Source organism: Ochotona princeps, chromosome 5 (assembly GCF_030435755.1).
Source record: "Ochotona princeps isolate mOchPri1 chromosome 5, mOchPri1.hap1, whole genome shotgun sequence".
NCBI classification, from domain to species: Eukaryota; Metazoa; Chordata; class Mammalia; order Lagomorpha; family Ochotonidae; genus Ochotona; species Ochotona princeps.
Window position 1 is genome coordinate 46,665,286 of NC_080836.1, and position 7,088 is coordinate 46,672,373.

Below are 7,088 nucleotides of genomic sequence, written 5' to 3' on the forward strand. Positions count from 1 at the left end.
CTACTGAATCTCCTTTTCTGGGCCTTGGATTTATCGAAGTTGGCTGAATAAAAACTGCTAGAGCTCCCACTTCAGAAAATCTGTTCATTAGTCAGTTTATAACTGAACTTTAATTTGTGACAGTATATGCATTTCCCCAAAATGTTTTAAAATTTCTGAAGACATAGAAACATGGAATAAGGGTATAATAGAGGCCGTTTTACTCATCACCAGAGTGCGCCTACATCTTTAATGCATTCTGTTTTGTTCTTCTTTACTTCATTCTCCTTGTTTCAAGTTGATAGCTACCTCATTAGTGTCTTACAGCAAGGGCAGAAGCAAAGGCCTTTAGGAACTTGTTAGTCACATGAGACTGTTTAAATGTAGAGCAAAATTAAGTACATTACATAAAAGTAAGAAGTAGCCAGTTGCAGCAGCGGTATTTAATGGCTCAGTTGTCACACTTGGCTAGTGAGTACTGCATTGGACAGCAGAGATACAGAATAATTTCATCGTGTCAGAAAGTGCATTGGAGCACTTAAGAAGCTTTATAAGATATTTTGTAAAACACTAAGCTTGTTGACAAAATGAATGTGAGTTTCTTGGAGTGTTAGAAGAACTCGAGAAATGTCTTGGACAAAGAAAAGGAGGAGAGGGCTCTAGAAATTGGGTCATGAACCAAACCCAATAAGGTCCTATGATTTTTTTAGAGTTCCAACACCTGATCTGGAGCAGTGCTTCAGAAAGAGGCCAAACCGCAAAAAAAAAAAAAAAAAAAAAAAAACCAAGTTGCATGACACATCCAGCAGAGCTGAGTGAGGTGCACAGACCTTAAGGAGCCACCTCAAACAACAGGGGGGCGCCAGAGACTATGACAGACTGGAAAGTCAAGATATGTCTCCCATTTTATGATACCTTCTAAGCCTCTTGGTTTTCTGTTGAGTTCTAACAGACAGGTGTTGTAGGTACTACAAAATTATTTCCTGCCAACCTAATGGAGTGATGCTCAGCCTTGATTTAATCACATTGAAACAAAGAAGAAGAAATAAAATTTTCTTGAACACATGAATTTTGGGACTGAGTTTCAGTAAAAGTGAAAGCCATGATATTTTAAAATACAGTATACATTTACTTAGAATGCACATGTTTTTGGCCACTGGGGGACATACATGGCAGTGGTTCTTAAACTAGAACATGCATCAGTATTACTTTGAGAGTTTTAAAAGAATTTTCATTTGTTAGGGAAGGGAGGGGGTATTAAATAAACATAACTAAAGAAGCAGAATTCTCCCATCTGCTGGTTCGCTCTCCAAATGCCTGCAGCTGTTGGCTTGGCCAGGCTGAGATCAGGAGCTCCAAATTCAATTCAGGTCTCCTGGGTAGTTTGCGGGAAACCAACTTGAGTTCCAGGGCGTTCATTAGTAGGAACCTGGAATCAGAAATGGAGACAAGGTTAGAACACTTCCGTGTGGGAAATGCTCACCCTAAGTGGCATCTTAACCGGTGCACTAAATGTCTGCCCAGAAGACTTGTTAAAACACTTATCACCAGGGCTCCACCTGCACAGATTCTAATTCAGTGACAGCAGGAGGGAGGCAAATATGTGAATATTTAGCAAGGCCAAAGTGATGCTTATATTAATCATCTGTGGACCATGCTCAAAGAGTCACTTTTTACGTAAAAAATTTAACACTTTATGACTACTTATTGACATAAATGTTCTTCATCACAAGGATTTTATAATGTACAGAAGCAATCTAAGAAGGTTGTATGTTATTGTAGCCTATTTAAATATCTGTAAGTAGTAAAAGCTCTACAGAGAGTCACAATGTGTAATAAAAGATGGTGTGCAGTGAATGGGGCACAGAAATGAAGCTTAAAATAAAAAAAAAAAATTAACTGTTTATGAGACTAAATTAGTTAAGGTTAAAACAGCACCTGATTCTTCCTACCCCCAGTGTTGATATAGGAAAGGCCTCCTGTATAATATTTGACTGCTTCTAAAATATAGTACTTAATACTGAGCAAATAGAAAAAAAAATATAGTACTTAATTTCCAAATTTTATGATTCAGAGTATCTGGTAATTATATTTAGGGTAAAAGAGAGTTTGCCTTTATTTTATAGTTGAAGTAGAGATTGACATGTGAGCTTCCTGATAACATTCATCCTTGCGGAGAAGAGTGGAAAAATCACCATTTTTCATAGATTCCTAAGAAATGAATATGAAAGTTGCTTATGCATCTACATTTATAACAATTCAATTCACAATAGCTAAGATATGGAATCAACCCAGATATCCATCAGCTGATGACTGGTTAACATATATGCTTCTATGTGTATATGTGTATATATATATAACCCATAGACACACATACATATAACATGTACACACATGTATATGCATGCCCATATATGTACACATACACAAAACATATATACATAACACACATATATACACACGGTGGAATAGTACTCAGATATTAAAAATATGAAATATGTCCTTTACAACAAAATGTGTGCAAATGGAGATAGTTATGCCTAGCGAAACAACTAGTTCCAAAAAGATAAACACAATGTGTTTTTTCTGATGTGGCAGTATATATAGGAGACAGAAACAGGAAAAATTGTAAGAGTGAAGCTGACTTCTTATGTTTCTGTTATTCATAATTCTGGTTTATATTTCTGTGAAACAGTAGTGCTGCCACTCTTTACTAATTGAACATTGTGTTTAGTGGTGCGTTAAGCCTGTTACCATAAACTAAATTGAAAGTATGTTATTATAAAATTTAAAGGAGTAAAACAGAAAAGGAAGAATGATTGAGTTTGAAAGAAGGTATGATTATTGTCTTAGAATTGAATTTATGAGATACATGAGATTTGTTCTGTCTCTAGTGATAAGAAATGCAAAAAGGTAAAAGAGAGGACAGAGAAATGCATGGCCTTTTCTAGTGTTCTTTCCCAGCAGGTAGTTAACATGCTGAAGTCAGTCTATAGACAGCAGGTATCAAGTCTGTCATGAGGGAGCACCGTGGATTTTCCTGAATGCTTATATTTAGTCTGAGCAGAGAGAAATGATGTTAATAAGGATATTTTTAAACAGAAAGAAATCAAAACTCAATGTTTTCAAAAATTACCAGTTTGTGTAGAAAACAATGCAATCATATGATTGCTTAATAAGGAAACTAACCTAGTTGGGAGGTGTTTTCCTCATTATTCATGCCACTTGAAGAATTACTAATTTGTGCTGAAGAGGGAGGAAAAGGGAAGGAGTGAAAGAAAGATGTGAGACTGTTGTATTTTACAGGATGAGCCATAGAGCTCCATGGCTGGGAATGTGTGTGATTCAGAACATGGAGAATGACCCTAGAGGCAGTTCAAAGATCCTCATGTCTGCCTCCTAGGGTTCATGAGGGAAACTGTTATCTTGTTCCCAAGAAGCAAAGTCACCACCCCTGAAGCCGAGTGGCCAGGAACTCTGATGAGTGGGTCTGAGAAGCAGAATCTGCCATCCAGGTGTAGAAGGCACAGCATCGGATTCCAGATCATTATTCTCAAGCCTTAAGGTTAACATTTGCCTTGCTAGATTTTCCCCCCTGTTTTGGACCTTTCACTGCCTCCTTTCCTATTTCTTCCTTGTGAAATGAGTATGCCTGTCATATATGTCACCATTACTGTATTTTGAAAGCACACAACTTCATTTCACAGATTCACAGCTGGAGAATTCACCTCAAATATATGTTACTCTGTTAGTGAATTTTGAGACTGGATTTAGTCTTTAAAGTTGATACTGGAATAAATTAAGATATTTGAGGCTATTGGCAGGAGATGAATATATTAAGCATTTGAGAAGAATTTGAATTTATAAACCGAATATACATAGCCCCTCAGCATATGCTGACTATTTTGGATCCTTAATCCTAGAATTTCACCCTTCAGAACTGTGAAAAGTAAATATCTGTTGTGTATAAGATACCCCATCTCTGATATTCTATTAGCCCAACATTACTACCATGACTCTCCAATTTGAATCTGACTTCATTTTCATTCTCTAGCTAGCCTTTTTTTTTCTGATTTCATGCAATGAATGCTTAGTTACGTATACTCCAGCAAATCATAACATATGGCAAGTAAGACAGTCTGTTGTATTTTTTTTTTATTTAACTTCATTAATTACATTGTATTATGTGACACAGTTACATAGATACTTGGGTTCTCCCACCCCTCCCCTCCCCAAACCCTCCCACCATGGTGGATTCCTCCACCTTGTTGCATAACCACAGCTCAAGTTCAGTTGAGATTCCCCCATTGCAAGCATACACCAAACATAGAGTCCAGCATCTTATTGTCCAGTCAAGTTCAACGTCTTCTTAGGTATACCCTCTCTGGTCTGAAGACAGAGCTAGCAGAGTATTATCCCAGTCAATTGAAAGCTCCATCATACCATCAGCAAAAATTTACATCATTATAGAATTAATTGACATAGTAATGAGTAACCAATATGTTGAAAGTAAATGCGAGTTCCCAGCCACCTTCTGTGACCACCTCACCTATACTTCAATTTAGTTTATACACAACATATAACATTCAAAACATAACATGTTATACATAACATCATATCATCTTAAATTAAGGCAAACATGTGGTATTTAACCTTTTGTGATTGGCTCATTTCCCTTAGCATTATGGTTTCCAGTTTGGCCCATTTGGCCACAAAGAACTGCATTTTGTTTTTTTTAATAGCTGAGTAGTATTCCATGGAGTAGATGAACCATAGCTTTCTTATCCAATCCTCTGTTGATGGGCATTTTGGTTGCTTCCATGTTTTTGCAATTACTGATTGTGCTGCTATGAGCATAGGAGTGCATGTTGGTTTCTCATAAAACAAGTGTTCTGGATATATTCCTAGGAGTGCTATTGCTGGATCATACGGTATGTTGAATTTGAGTTGTTTGAATATTCTCCATACTGTTGTATTTGAATTATATCATTCCTCATTTTCATCTTTTTGGAGAACTATATTTCCCATTACTTTCACCATCCTTCATAAATCCTATTGTCTACTACTTATTTTTAATTCTTTTTATTATTATCATTTTATGATACAGTTCCATCAGTTTCCCTTATCGTCTCCCCAATTCCCTTCCCCCTCACTGAGTTCCCCTATATCATTACTGTAGTACAATTCTTCATACACAATCATATGTACATTATTGCAGGCATGGACAATGGCAGAGAGTCCAGCATTCTATTGTCAGGATGTAGTAAACAGTTTCATTGGGAGTCCACCTTTGTCTGGAAGTAGAGATGCCACTCCTTCCAGCAAGTTCCAGGTCTTGGTACTTGTGTTAGATTTCCAGCATGCTTCTTATGTTAGATTTCTATAGACCCAGCTCCTGGCTCACCAGTCTCTACCTCTTGTGATACTGTGCTGAGACTGTACCATTGTCTGTATAACCTTTCTCCTACTTCCAATTGGAGCAGGTCCCAGGATTAGGGAGACACCAGGTGTTCTATATAGCTAGGTTGTTGGTGGTGCTGATGTTGCCGGAACCTGTTGGCTATTAGGTCTGAGGGCCACATGGACCTATTTTGACCTGTACAGTGCCATAGTTGGTATTTTCCTGTGGGTTCAGTGCACTGAGCTCAGTGAATTCTAGCTGAGCTCAGCACATGTACAGCTCACTATTGTCGCCTGCAGTCTTGAGTTCTTTGCAGACCATACAACTTGGTACTGGATGTGCCACTACTAGAGTTCTTGATCAAGTCTGAGGGCTACCAGGACCTGTCTTGGGTGGAACCTGTAGGATGCCATGTAGTTGCAGTTACTGAGTCAGAAATGAGTTCACTCTTAGCTCGGTGCATGAGTAGTCCTGCCCCATAGCCCTTGCCTGGTTAAACAAAATGGCACCTGATATGGCTCTAGGAGGCTGACTGGGCTATGAAATCCAACCTGTTCCTGTACCGCCTGTCTTGGACCTGCTGCTCTGTCTCTGCTCCTGGTCAAATCAAACAGACCAGGAGGATGAGCAGTTATTTGTCTGGGTTCACCGCTGGAGCTCCCGATAAACATCCTTTCCCACCTGTTGCTGGTGGAGTTCCAGCTGCCGGTAGAGTTCAGATCTCTGTTAGCTGAATACTGCTGGGGTATCAGTCACTGCAATACCACACTGTTGTGTCCACTGTTTTCCTGTGTTAGTCTCCAGGTACCCCTCTGCTGTTGTTCTGTTTCCTGGAATGTGCCCTCTTTACTTCACACTGGCTAATACTTATCCGTCTTTTTAAATGTGTTCTTACCCTATTCTGCCATCTTGATTCTCCTATTGTCTACTCTCTATGTATTTATATTTACAGTTTTTAGTCACTATATTTTATTGTAACATTTTACCATTTTTCAGGTTATCAATCTGTATATCTCAATGTATATTTTCCCTAAAGTGGAACAAATGACTGCACTTACAACTCAGACAAATCAAAGGCACAATTTGCCTTTAAACATTTTTATTTTCTATGGCTATAAGAAATAGTGCTGAACAGGACATTTCTTTGCCTTCCTTGATGAAAGATGAACATTAATAATGCAGTTAAAAACCAGGCCAAGTAATTTTGAAGAGAAAACAAGGTCCAGAAGTCCTAATTCCTTTTAGGAGAATAGATTTAAAATGGCAAGCTCAATAGTTCTACCACAGCAGAGAACAAGGTGGGTATCATGAAGCTCTTAAGTGTTAATGAGTTAAAAATTGATTTATGGACTCATATCTTGCAAATATTTGTGTATTACATAGTGATACCCTGTCTACACTTAGACTTATATCTAGTCTTTATATAACCTGAATAGTGCATCTACTCATGTATATAATATATGCTAATTGAAAGTTTGTTCTACAGATCTGATATGATTACAATTTATCAAAGTTGGTTTTCATTTGTAACTTTTTTGGTGTTGTTTTATTATTTATACAGCTTACATAATGACAACCCTCTAGTATGAAAAATAAGGAAAAGTGACATGTATTAGAAAAGTTAACACACACAAAGCCCGACTATTTACAGCAGTGCTAAAATTAATGTGCTCACTTATTAAACAGTTACTGAGTACTTAGGCTGTTC